The sequence below is a fragment of the Manis javanica genome, chromosome 6, assembly GCF_040802235.1.
Source record: "Manis javanica isolate MJ-LG chromosome 6, MJ_LKY, whole genome shotgun sequence".
Lineage (NCBI taxonomy): Eukaryota > Metazoa > Chordata > Mammalia > Pholidota > Manidae > Manis > Manis javanica.
Genome location: NC_133161.1, coordinates 23,443,042 through 23,457,381, shown reverse-complemented (window position 1 = coordinate 23,457,381; position 14,340 = coordinate 23,443,042).

The window sequence follows — 14,340 nt, the reverse complement described above, 5'->3', positions numbered from 1 at the left end:
AATAACGCTTTGTCTGATATTATGGCTGTGAGAAAGGAAGTAAAATAGTGGTTTTGAATAATGGTATGGTAACCACGACTTCTAGTTTCAATTTCTAGTCCTCCTGCTTATTTTTCTTCTTGATTTTGAGGAAGACAAGTATCAGAAGTCTTAGATGATTAAAAGCATCCATAAGTACCACTGAGTATGAGACAATATAATAGCAATAGAGATAGATAACAACTCTTGTCATAGAAGAATATGCAAACTTACCAGCCAACCTTCAAATCATCAAGAAGTTGTAACTAGAAGCATTTAAACACCTTGGCTTCCTGCTGCTGTTTCCCAAGATTAAAAATCTTCACAGCAAAATCATGACGTTAAGGAGAACTGCCTTTTTGCTGTTTCCTTCTCTTCCTTCTCTTGCATAGCCTGCCTCGGGCCCTTCACTGTGTCCTATTTGCCTTTCACAGCCAGGATCCTCTGCGGTCCTGCAGACGTTCAGCCTGAGTCTGTCAACCTTGTTGTTTGGCCCATCCTGCCACTACCTCTCAGGATTTGTTATTATGAATTTACTTGCAGAAATCTGCCAGTTCTGGATATCCCCAGGTTCAGACTTTCTAAGATGTGATCTTGGATCATAATTTGCAAAACTAAAGAATTTGATCCATGATAATGTGAAAGACAGAGGATCTTTCCATCCCTTCTAGGTAAATATGTGTTGGAAGGGAAAAAGAAAACTTCTGAAACAATGGCAGATGCCTCTGTTGGATGATTCAGCAGCATGACTTTTACTGGGATTCTCAGGCTGGGATAGATCCATAATTTGCAGGGTTCAGTGCAAAACAAAAATGCAGGGCCCTGGAACCAGTGCCCCAACCCACAGGGGCGGGCAACCCCCAAAGGATTGAAACCCCCATGCCAGTACACACTCAGTGCCTGGACTGGGGATGTTCAAGAGGGGCCCCTCTGAGTCACCTGCCAAATGTGTAGGGGTGTTGCCACCCTGAGACAACACAGGGCATGCCCCTGTCTCTGACCGTCCTTGCACCTACACCAGGGCCACTGCCAAGGACAAAAGGAGGCAACAGAATGTGAGTTTCTCCCCTTTCCTGAAGCAACCTGGTTGCTGGGCCAGGCAGAGGGTGGCAGTGGTCTTAGGGCAAGAGTGGGGAGGAGGAAGCAAGGCAGTCCCATGGGACCAGGGACAGACAGCAGGCAGCTAAGAGCCTGTATAGGGAACAGGGGTGAGAGTGGCCCTGCATGTGAACCAAGGCTCCAAGTCCCCAGAGAGCGCTCCATTGTCCCATCAGACTTCACTTACAAAACATAAATTCAAAGATAAAATTATTGAGTTTTAAGACAGTAGCCACAGAACATTAAACCCCAAGTGCAGTGGCCCCATATAAAAGAGAGCAATATTTTCATGCAAGTAGATCCCTGTAGTGGTCCTTCAATCACATGGCAGATAAGAACACCAAGATATAGTGCAGATCTTACTACGCTGATGGACAGTGACTGTAATGGGGTATGTGGTGGGGACTTGATGATGGGGGGAGTCTAGTAACCATAATGTTGCTCATGTAATTGATACAGTGCAGACTGTGTAGATCCAGATTTGTGCCCTGAGTTTCTAATTCACTAACAAATGATACCATCATTAAACTTTATAAAACCATGCTTTGATCAGTTATGATGGCATCATAGAAGGTGGTATCCTACAAGGGATACCTTAAATCAAATTAGGTTAGTGTGCCAGAGACTGCAAGGTAGCACCAAAATCCACTCACTTCCTCTTTGGGTACACAGCCAGCCTATGCTTCCTTGTCTTTCTTACATATGACTTACAGATGGAGCCATGTGACTAAGTTCTCTCCCATAGAATGTGAGCAGAAGTAACATATGCCAGTTCCCGAACAGGCCCACAAAAATCTTCCGCAGCTGTTTCTCCATTCCCTTCCCTTCTGCATGTTAGCTATAAATAATAATGAGGCTCTAGAAACAGGAATCCTTAATTTGGGGTACATGGAGCCCCAAAGGACCTATGGGTAGAATTCAGGGAGTCTGTGATTTAGATGAGGAAAACCTTCAAATCTTTATTTTCATTAACCTCTATTTGAACTGTTGCATTTCCTTTAATTATTAATATAGGCAACAAAACACAGTTCTATGAGCAATAACTGACTCTTTCACCAATAAAAACTACCAATATTGTCATATTTTATTATAGTTGTTAAGGACATCTCAAAATACAATGTATGCTCATCACTAAGGCATTAATAAAAAGCACATATATTATTAGATCACAAATTAGCTCTTTTAAAACTTTAAATACTGTATTTCTACACAATTTGTTTGTAAACATTATTCTACAAAAGAAGTTTAGAGGCTCAACCAGACTCCTAAGTGGCCATGACACAAAAAGTTTAGGAACCCTGGTAGGATTATGCTAAGAAGAAAAAAAAAATCAAGCCACAAAAGCTGTTATCTATATGATCCCATCTCTATGACATTTTGGAAATAGCAGACTTATAGGGACAGAAATCATTGTGGGAGGGAAGGAGACTGGCTGCCGTGGGGCACAAGGATATTCTTTGGGCTGATAGAAATGTTCTGTATCTCGAGTATGAAGGTGGTTACACAATTATACATATTCATCAAAATTCATTGATCTGTAGACCTAAAAAGGAAGAACTTCACTATATGTCATATTATATCTAAATGAACCTGACTTCTTAAAAAAAACACAAAACCCTGGTAAGGGTTAGCAGAGTCACAGATGAAAGGAGCCTGCCTGACGACATGGAGGAAATCTACCCACTGACCAGAAGAACTGCCTGGGCTGTTGTTATGTGAGAGAGAAATACTGAATGACATCCGGGCTTGGGCCTGTTTGTTACCATGCTGTAGACCACCCTAACCCATTTAGGAAAATGTAAAGCATAATACAAATGTTGGAATGAGAATGAGAATGTTCATGTCTTGACGTGGTTACTTTGGAGGTTTACCTAATTTGAACAACCATGTAACTTCTCTGAATTTCAATTTCCTCAACCACAGAGTGATTGAAATTGATAATACTCCCTCACAATATGTTATCAAGATGAGAAACTCTATAATAATCTCAGGCTAAAGCACCCAATAAATAAAGAACTGTTTTTTTTAACGAGTCACCTACTCTGATGGTATTTGGGGCATTGCCTCATGCATTTGTCATCCCCACCCTCTACAATGTAGTACTATTTTGTAGTACTTACCAAAACTAGTTCTTGAGATGTAAGCCTCCTTTATCAAATGACTTTCAAATCTTATAGTGAGATAGGATGTTCAAGACCGTATAATCTAACCTTTCATTTTCTATTTCTGCTTAGGGGAACCAAACTAAGCAATAGTATGGCTTTAGGTTCTGAGTGACAGAATTGGCAACTAGGACCCAGAGATGAAAGAAAATCCCCACATTCTGTGTCAAAGCCACACCTGCTGAGGGCAAGCCACCACCCCCTGGGCTTGTGGAGAGCTGCCATCCTGGAAGACCTGGAAGAGAAGAGGTCACAGTTTGGAAGGCTGGTTTTATTGAAAGAGGCTATTCTCTTCCTTGAAAGCCAAAGATAGGTAATCAGAAAGATTAAGGAATCCCCAGCTTTCTCCCTTAATTAACCTGGGGGCTAGAGATAAGTATTTTCTTTAAGAGTAGATCTAGGACTAGATTGGCTAAGTGCCTGATGCCCCTTCAGAGAAAGGTGATAGATATGAGAGATTTGCCTGAGAGAGGCAACCTCCATTTCCACTATTTGAAGCAACAAGAATTCTTGTGTGTCTGTGGGTCAAAATGACATTGCTGAAGGAGTCCATGAGCTTGAGCCATCTTACTTTTACTGCACTGAGCAATCACCCAACAGTTGATGGAACTCCAAGCAGCAGGGACTTTGGAGCCCAAGCCAAATCCCCCATATTAGGTAAGTCCTATTAGCACCCTGTAGAGAACCAACAAATACACCTCAGAGAGAAGAGCATTTGGTTGTCACCATAAAATGCAAATGTACAAACGCCAGTCACAATCCACAGAGTAGTGTAACTGCTGCTTCACTAGACACCATCCTATAGGAGACCTCTGCCTTTCCTACTTGCTCCCATCCCAGCCAAAGAAGAAGCAGTGAGAAGGCAGGGGGAAGGAGAGGTGCCTTGGATAGTGTCCACTATTCTGTCCCCACTCCAGTCAGCCAGGCCACCATCGTCTTTATCACCAGCACTGACCCCATCACCACCATTCCCATGGCCCCTCCCTGCCTACCACCACTACCTTCACTGTTAGTACAAAGCAGCTGGAGCAAAGTTCTGGCCTGTATGGACAGGAGGATGGATGAGGATCTGGCCAAGTGTGAGTTTAATACCTTTAAAGGAACAGTACCGAGCCTTAAAACATGGTTGAGAAACTATTTTAAAAACTGTGCACCTTCAGAATTGTGGAACTATACTGCCTTGAAAAAGCCCATTACCCAAGGGAAGAGTATAATTTGAGAAAATAAGATCATTTAATGTTTATACCTACAATGAATTAGACTTTTTGATAGAATGAATAATAAATTGGCATTCATTGAGCGCCAAGTACATCCCAAGCACTAAGTTTGGCACTTATTTAAACATGATCTCTTTTACACCGCTGTATTATTTCCAACTCCAATGGCAAAAGTATTGGTTTTCCAATAGATTGTTTAAATACATCTTAACAGGTACACTTACTAGTCTGGAAATCATTAGTACCTCATGAATTAAGAGCATGAGGCAGAAACAACAGGTCCAGTGGATCTCAGGGCCTTCCAAGCAACTGCACACAAGGGCATTATCTTGTTGGTTAATGGATGCCCACATAGCAGAAAATGTGGAATGTGCAAATCGTTACTTGGCACTGGTATATTTAATGAATGGATGATTAGTAGTCATTTGCAGAAAGTGAGGACTTCAGTTTGAGACATATTATTACTACCGAAAACATAGTCACAACTAATATTAACATCACTGAAAAAGCCAGATCTTACGGGGCCTTGCAGTAATTCTTAGACAACAAGACATGATTATATAAATCTGTTAGCACTTAAAGTGTATGTGCTGAAGTCAAATGGTGGTTTCATTATTATTTTGTTTGACATTATTGAGGCCACAACTTTCTTCTGGGATTGGTTGGTTTTTATTTTTGGCTAGCCAAAGGTTCACTATGAAATGACTTATCAAAACAGAACTGAAAACCCATAATTCTTCAGTAGGATAAAAAAGCAAAGGCTCAGATTGCATGCTTAGCCATTGTTATGAATGAGCTGAATTGTGTCCCCTCAAAATTCATGTGTTGATAGGCAAAAATCTCTTGAATATAAAGATGAGCAACTTTTTCCTGAACACATCTCCTTGGACAAGGGAAACAAAAGCAAAAATGAACAAATGGGACTACATCAAATTAAAAAGCTACTGTACAGCAAAAGACACCATCAGCAGAACAAAACGGCATCCTACAATAAGGAAGAATATATTCATAAATGGCATATCTGATAAGGGGTTAACATCCAAAATATATAAAGAGTTCATATTCCTCAACACCCAAAAAACAAATAACTCAATTAAAAAATGGGCAGAGGATCTGAACAGACATTTCTCCAAAGAAGAAATTCTGATGGCCAACAGGCACAAGAAAAGATGCTCCATACATTGCTAATTATGAGGGAAATGCAAATTAAAACCACAAAGAGATAACACCTCACACCTGTTAGGATGGCCAACATCCAAAAGACAAGAAAAAAACAAATGCTGGCAAGGATGTGGAGAAAGGGGAACCCTCCGACACTGCTGGTGGGAATGTAAGCTAGTTCAACCATTGTGGAAAGCAGTATGGAGGTTCCTCAAAAAACTAAAAATGGAAATACCATTTGACCCAGGAATTCCACTCCTAGGAATTTACCCTTAGAAAACAAAAGCCCAGATTCAAAAAGACATATGCACCTCTATGTAGAGAAGACAATCTTACTACGCTGATGGACAGTGACTGCAATGGGGAGGGTGAGTGCTTGATAATATGGGTGAATGTTGAAACCACAATGTTGTTCATGTGAAACCTCCATAAGATCGTATATCAGTGATACCTTAGTTAAAAAAAATTCATATTTTGAGGCCCCACTCCCAATACCTCAGAATGTGACTGTATTTGGAGACATGGTCTTTAAAGAGGTAATTAAATTAAAATGAGGCCCCCCCTAGGGTGGGTCCTAACCCAGCATGACTGGTTTCCTTATAAGAAGAGAATATTTGGATGCAAATGCACACAGAGAAAAAGCCATGTGAAGACACAGAGAGAGGATGGCCATCTACAAAACAAAGAGAGAGGCCTCAGAAGAAACCAACATCACTGACACCCTGATCTTGAACTTGTGGCCTCCAGAACTGTGACAAAATTAATTTTTGTTGTTGAAGCCACCCAGTCTGGACTACTTTGTTATGGCAGCCGTACAGATTAACTCAGCCATCATTATTCTTTAAGTCTCTATTTCACTTAAAAGCATAGCTCTGTAAAGCTGGGACATGCCCAAGCATTAATTATCCAGCCCAATCCTGTCACTTTACATATAGTAACAGTAACCAGAAGTATAGACTGCCTACTGTGTGGCAGACACCTTGAGGGGCATATTCTCATATTTACATTAACCCTTCTGTTAATTGTCACTAGTCCCATTATTACGGAGTCCCAGAGCCAGTGAGTACCAGAAGCTGAGATGCAAGCCCAGGTCTCCTTGACACCAAAGAGCTAAACTCCTGAGCACCACAGCAGGTGGAGTTAGGCCATGTGCCTGAATCTAACAACTGAAAACTAGAGTTGGAATGGAGGTCACCTGACTCCCAAACCAGAATTCTGATTCAACGGCTGTGAAGACATTTTGAAATACAAAGTTTCAGACTTCCTGCACTGGTGTGTGGTTGCCTGGCAAAGGTCTGAGACCTGCTGGAACTCATTCCCGTTTTACGCTCTACAGATTTTTTAATAAAGCATGAGAGGACTTGCATACTTTAGGAAATGTATGAGGCTTCTGGACTAGAAACATTCGATAGGTAAGAGAAGAGGAAGAATTCATGCTGATAAGGTTGAGGGTTTCAGGAGGACAACTCACATGGTAGGGTTTAAACCATGAGAAACAAATTCTCACCATACATGCAGATTCATAAGGTGGCACACACCCTATATGTTTTTATAGACAATCTGAACATAAACAGGAAATTCTAGGATTTAGGAGGTTTTCTTTTGAAGGATTTGCTTTTCCTCTCTCATGTCTATAAAAAGTTCAATTGAACTCATAATTTATGCTTGTTTCTGACATCCTCATTAAAATCAGACTACAAAGTCTCATTTTAAAGATCCTAAATAAAACCTAGAGCTCATCACTGTGATGTGAAATATCCCAAATGGAAAATGCATGTTCGGGGAAATTGCCTCTTGTAAGCTGCCTTCATAGAATTATGCCCTATGTTAGTGGTTCTCAAAGTGTGGTCTCCAGGCCATCTGCGCTAGCTGAGGATGGGGACTTCTTAGAAATGCAAAGTCTCAAGCCCCAAGCAGACATACTTAATAAGAAACTCAGCAATTTGTGTTATAATAAGCTCCCCAGATGATTTGGGAACATAGGATTTTTCAGTTCTTTGTATTGAGATACATAAAATAAAATGCACAAATCTTAGTGTACAGCTTGGTGCATTTGACATGTCTATACACTCATGTAACCAACACCCAGATCAAGATAGCAAACATTTTAATTTTTTTCCTCCTTCACCTATTTCACCCCTCCTCTCCACCCCTTTCTTTATGGCAACCACCAGTCTGTTCTCTATCATTATGAGTATATTTCAGTATAGTTTGTTTGGTTTTTTTAGAATCCACATAAAAGTGAAATCATATGGTAGTTGTCCTTCTCTGGCTTATTTCACTTAGTATGATATGCTCTAGGTTCATCCATGTTGCAAGTTTAGAACCACTGCCCTAAAATAAATATTTTTAAAATTTTGAAAAGTCTTTAAATACTGTACTCCAAAATCTTTAATAAGTAAAATGATTTGAAAAGGTAAGTTGTCAGAATGACCCAAGCCAATTACTAAATCATGTTTTGTCAAAGAATCAATACCACACACTAAATGGATCCCTGTATTTTGGCCTCTTGGGTACCTTTCACTACCAAGCATCTCCTGAGTGTTAAAAGAGAACAACCTCCTGACTGAATAATTGTGTAATTACAAATAATTGGCACTTTAATTTTTCTAAAGTTTCTATTTTCCATTCTCCTTTTTTAAAAAGTGCCATTTCTAGGAAAATATCCTGAAGCATGGCTACATTTAGCATACCAAAATCTAAATAAAGAATACACCAAAATGTTAACAGTGATTAGTTATGGCCAGAATTGTGGATGAATTTTATTCCTGTCTTTACATGTTTGTAATATTTTTTGTCTTAAAAATATTAAAGTAAGGTTAGATAAGCACAGTTTCCATTAAACCCAAAAGAATTTTATCATTCATAATTACTGTAGCCAGACTCACCATTCAGAAGAGAAGATAGGTTTTTTTTTAAATAAATTAACTTAGGAAACACTGTCAATAAACAAGATGGAGTAAACCGTTTTCCGCCATTATTTTTCTTTTACTTCTAACATATCACAGATGAACTGTGGGAATTAGAGAGGAAACATTCTAGGAATGAAGTTCAAATAGATTTTAATTATAACAAAGTTTTTTTAAATGTTGAAATGTTACCTTCTGTAAACAAAGCATACACTTTGGAATCTACAGAAAGATTATTTTTATAATATAACACACAGTCATTGTATGTAACCCTGTCATACCTAATCGTCCTTGATTCCATGGGCTATTACTCTCTTTGGTTGATTGGCAGTTACATTGTAATGAAAAGGATTCATATTTTAGCTAAATACTCTTTATTGTAGTAACCACAATTGAAATTTTATTTCCTGACTTTGATTCTTTAAGATGTATTTTCATTCACATAGATGTATTGTTTTCATTTTTAAATGTTTTTCATTTAGATTTCCTTTCGGAATTCTCTCTGAATTTTATGGGCCTCCATCTGATTATTGCTGAGGCTGTCATTTCTAAAATTAATGACGTATAGCCCTTTACAGAGTTGGCTTGTACAAATCTAGGAGCTAGCAGAAATTTTGGCTTTCTATTTCTCTGCAATTTCCTACCCAAACATGACTCTGTGTGTAGTGTTGTTAGACTAATTTTTGAAATCTTAAATGTGATCTATTTTTGTTATCTTCATTTTTATTATTTCCCATATACTATGCCATTGTCTTTGCAGTATGGTTCAGTAAAGGAAACACAGAGCTAGAGTCAGAAGCCCTGGATTAAGTCCAATTTTTGCCACTTACTCATTCTAAGAATCACTTAACTTCTTTGAACTCCACTTTTTTCAGTTGTAAAATGGGAGTAATATTAAGTACATCACAGGGGTTATAAAAAAGAAGTAATACCATAGTGAGGCCATAAAATTTTACAATAATTGCTTTTATTGTTTTCTATTCTGACTCAAGTGCCTCAGGTAGGATGCAGAAACTAAAGATGGAAATGGAAAGAGTGTAATTCAAAGGAATAAAAATTTTCCTTCAGAATTAAGTCTAGAACTTGTCCTTGTCACATTCTCTCTGCTATATACACACCCTCCACTGACATATCCCATGTCCTTTGTCAGCTCACAATTTTTTTCAGGTGGTATGACTGTGAAGGTTTTTAACCAGGACCAGAAGGAGTTTCTGGATTGAAAGAGTTTCTATGGTGGGGTTGGAGTCTTGTGTTAAAAAAAAAAAATCCTATAATGAAACAAAACGTAAATACTCCCCTAGCACTTCAAACATCTGTTCAACCCATACAGTTTCCCTCCAGAAATCACTGCCACATCCTTCCCTTCAGGAAATCTAAGGAAAGATAGGGGATCTGAGACAGATATTTTAAAAAGCTGGATAGCTGTGCAGGTGTGCACTACAGTGTATACAGGGTCACTTCATTTCACAGGACTGCATGGAATGCGGGAAGGTAAGGAAGACAAAGACTTTGTGGAATGGATGAAGTGCAGTTCCAGAGAAGCTAGAGGAGTCTGACAAGTCAGACAGGACCATCTGCAGGGAGGTCTGAATCTTAGGGTGACTAGAGAAGGGAAACAAAAGTCATAGCGCCAGGCCACTGATATTTGAAAAGCAACACTAACACACTGGTTGATGATATGTACAAACACAAGAAGGATTGCCATGTAGTGCTTAATCTCTCTTATTTCACTGTGCTTTTTGCTCTGTTAAAATATTTGTCCAATTAAAATGAAAGCAAAGGAGTGGCTTAAAGAGGGCAGCATGGGAGGTGAGACAGAAACCTCCTTCCCAAACCACAGATAATATGAAAATATAGCAAATACAACTAATCCTGAAAGAGCAATGGGAAAGAAGGTTGCTACAGATTGCCTCCATGTGGGGAAAAGAGCAGACCTCACAGAAAAGGGTAAAGTACCAAAGCCGTGATCCAGCAGGACCCAAGCCCTTCCCCTGCTCCAGCTCACCAGCAAGAGGTAGAGAAATGGAGCAGGGGAGGGGGTAGAAGCCTAGGACTGCTGGACACCCAGCCTTGGAGGTCTGCTCTGGGAGCATGAACCTACATTACATGGTTCTCTGGAGATTAGTAGAGTCGAAAAGCTAAGACAGGCAGAATACTTAGAGAAACTGAGTTTCCAGCAGCTTGTGGAGAATAGGTACCCACAACCAGCCACTCTGGGACAAAATAAAGGCAGGCACTCTGAGAGACTTCCTAACAGCAAGAGGGCTGCTAAAGGGACCAGGATTGCACAGAGCTTGCTGCTCAGGAGAAAGGACAGGTAGACAAAATTGTCCCAGCACACTCAACCCAGCACACCAGGAATTTTCAGGAGATTCAGGCACTCCATCCCCCTCACTGACAATGCAACTGTGAGTATCCCAATGTGATAAGAAGCCTACTGCTCTTTCCTCCTGGCTGGTACCAGTTCATAAACCTCCTACTCCCACCTTGCATGAGGCTGGCCACAGAGTGGCCCAGTCCACAGCAGATACAAGGATGTAGCATAGAGGCTACTCCCTGCCTGCTCCACCCACTGGCTCTGGCAGTGGAGGCAGGCCCTGTAGCTGGGAAGCAGGAAAGAGCTCTTTACTCCTGGCAGGCACCACCACCAGTTGCCTGCGAACCGTGCCATCACTCCAGGGCCTGAGCAGCTCGAGAGAGTAGAGGTTCTGAGCAACAGAGGGCACAGCCTACACAAAGTCATAAACATGAAACATCAAAAGAACCTGGTACAAACTAAAATCCCAAAAACACCAGAAAGAGGGCCAAATGAAACTGAACTCACCAATCTCCTGGAAAGAGATTCCAAAATAAAAACCATAAACATGCTCATGGAGCTACAGAAAAATATTCAAGAACTCGGGGACAAATTCAAGAAAGAGATAGAAACTTTGAAAAATACAGTATCTGAAAAGAAATATACAACAGAGAGTATTAAAAGCATATTAGATGAAGTAGAGGAGACAATAAATAAAATAGAACAGGAATACAAAGAAGCTGAGGCACAGAGAGAAAAAAGGATCTCTAGGAATGAAAGAATATTAAGAGAACTGTGTGACCAATCCAAATGGACCACTATTCACATTATAGGGGTACCAGAAAAAGAAGAAGAGAGAAAAAGGGATATAAACTGTCTTTGAGGAGGTAATTGTTGAAAACTTCCCCAATCTGGGGAAGAAGATAGTCGCTTGAGCCATAGAGGTGCACAGATTTCCCAACACAAGGGATCAAGGAAGACATCACCAGGACATAATAATTAAAATGGTAAAGATGAAGGATAAGGGCAAACTATTAAAAGCAGCCAGAGAGAGAAAAAAGATCACATACGAAGGAAAACCCATCAGGTTTCTCAACAGAAACATTACAGCTTGAAGGGAGTGGCATGATATATTTAATGCAATGAAACAGAAGTTTCATGAACCAAGAAAACTCTACCCAGCAAGATTATTATTTAAATTTGAAAGAGGGATTAAACAACTTCCAGATAAGCAAAAGTTAAGAAAACTTACCTCCCACAAACCATCTCTACCGTGTATTTTGGAGGTACTGTTATAGAAGGAAGTGTTCCTAAGGCTAAATAACTGTCACCAGAGAAGACAAAACCAAATTAAAGGAAGTAGAACAATTAATTAATAAGCAAATTCAAAATTAAATCAACTACCACCAAAGTCCGTCAAGGGATACACAAAGAGTTCAGAATATGATTAATATATAAAGAATGGTGGAGAAGGAAGGAAAAGGAGGAAAAAGAAAATAACCTTTAGATTGTGTTTATAATAGCATACTAAGTGAGGTAAGTTACACTGTTAGATAGAAAGAAGCTACCCTTGAACCTTTGGTAACCATGAATCTAAAGCCTGCAATGGCAGTAAGTACATATTAATTGATAATCACCCTAAATGTAAATGGTCTGAATACACCAATCAAAAGACATACAGTCATTGAATAGATAAAAAAACAAGACTTCTCTATATGCTACCTGCAAGAGACTCACTTCAAACACAAAGACACACAAAGACTGAAAGTGAAGGGATGGAAAAAGATATTTCATGCAACTACTGGAAGAAAAAAACAGGAGTTGCAGTACTTGTATCAGATAAAATAGACTTCAAAACAAAGAAAGTAATACGAGACAAAGAAGGACATTATATAATGATAAAGGGGTCAGTCCAACAAGAGGATATGATCACTATGAATATATATGCATCCAACACAGCAGTACCTACATATGTGAAACAAATACCAATAGAATTAAAGGGGAAAATAGAATGCACTGCATTTATTTTAGGAGACTTCAACACACCACTCACTCCAAAGGACAGATCAACTGGATAGAAAGTAAGTAAGGAGACAGAAACACTGAAAAACATCTACAGAACACTCTACCCAAAAGCAGCAGGGTACACATTCTTCTCAAGTGCACATGGAATATTTTCAAGAATAGATCATATAGTAGGCCACAAAAAGAGCCTCAGTAAATTCAGAAGGATTGAAATTATCCCAACCAGCTTCTCAGACCACAAAGGTATGAAACTAGAAATGAATTATACAAAGAAAACAAAAAAGCCCACAAACACATGGAGGCTTAACAATATGCTCCTAAATAATCAATGGATCAATGACCAAATAAAAACAGAGATCAAGCAATATATGGAGACAAATAAAAACAATAACTCAACACCACAAAAATCTGTGGGACACAGTGAAGGCCGTGCTAAGAGGGAAGTATATTGCAATATATGCTTATCTCAAGAAAGAAAAACAACCCCATATAAACAGTCTAAACTCCCAATTAATGAAACTAGAAAAAGAAGAACAAATGAGGCCCAAAGTCAGTAGAAGGGCTATAATAAAGATCAGAGCACAAATAAATAGAATCGAGAAGAATAAAACAATAAAAAGAATCAATGAAAGCAGGAGCTGGTTCTTGGAGACAAAATAGAAAAACCACTAGCCAGACTTATCAGAAAAAAAGAAAGTCTATACACATAAACAGAATCAGAAATGAGAAAGGAAAAATCACAACAGACACTACAGAAATACAAAGAATTATTAGAGAATACTAGGAAAAATTGTATGCTAACAAACTGGATAACCTAGAAGAAATGGACAACTTTCTAGAAAAACACAACCTTCTAAGACTGAGACAGGAAGAAACAGAAAATCTGAACAGGCCAATTACCAGCAATGAAATTGAATAGCTAATAAAAAAACTTCTAAGAATAAAACACCTGGACCAGATGACTTCACCACTGAATTTTACCAAACATTTAGTGAGGACCTAGTAGCCAGCCTCCTTCAAGTTTTTCAGGAAGTAGAAGAGGAGGAAGTACTTCCAAACTCATTCTATGAGGCCAGCATCACTCTAATACCAAAACTAGGCAATGATACCAAAAAAAAAGGAAACTACAGACCAATATGGCTGATGAACATAGATGCAAAAATACTCAACAAAATATTAGCAAACAAAATTCAAAAATACATCAAAAAGGTCATCCATCATGATCAAGTAGGATTTATTCCAGGGATGCAAGGATGGTACAACATTTGAAAATCCATCATTATCCACCACATCAACAAAAAGAAGGACAAAAACTACATGATCATCTCCATAGATGCTGAAAGAGCATTTGACAAAATTAAACATCCACTCATGAAGAAAACTCTCAACAAAATGGGTACAGAAGGCAAGAACCTCAACATAATAAAGACCATATATGACAAACCCACAGCCAA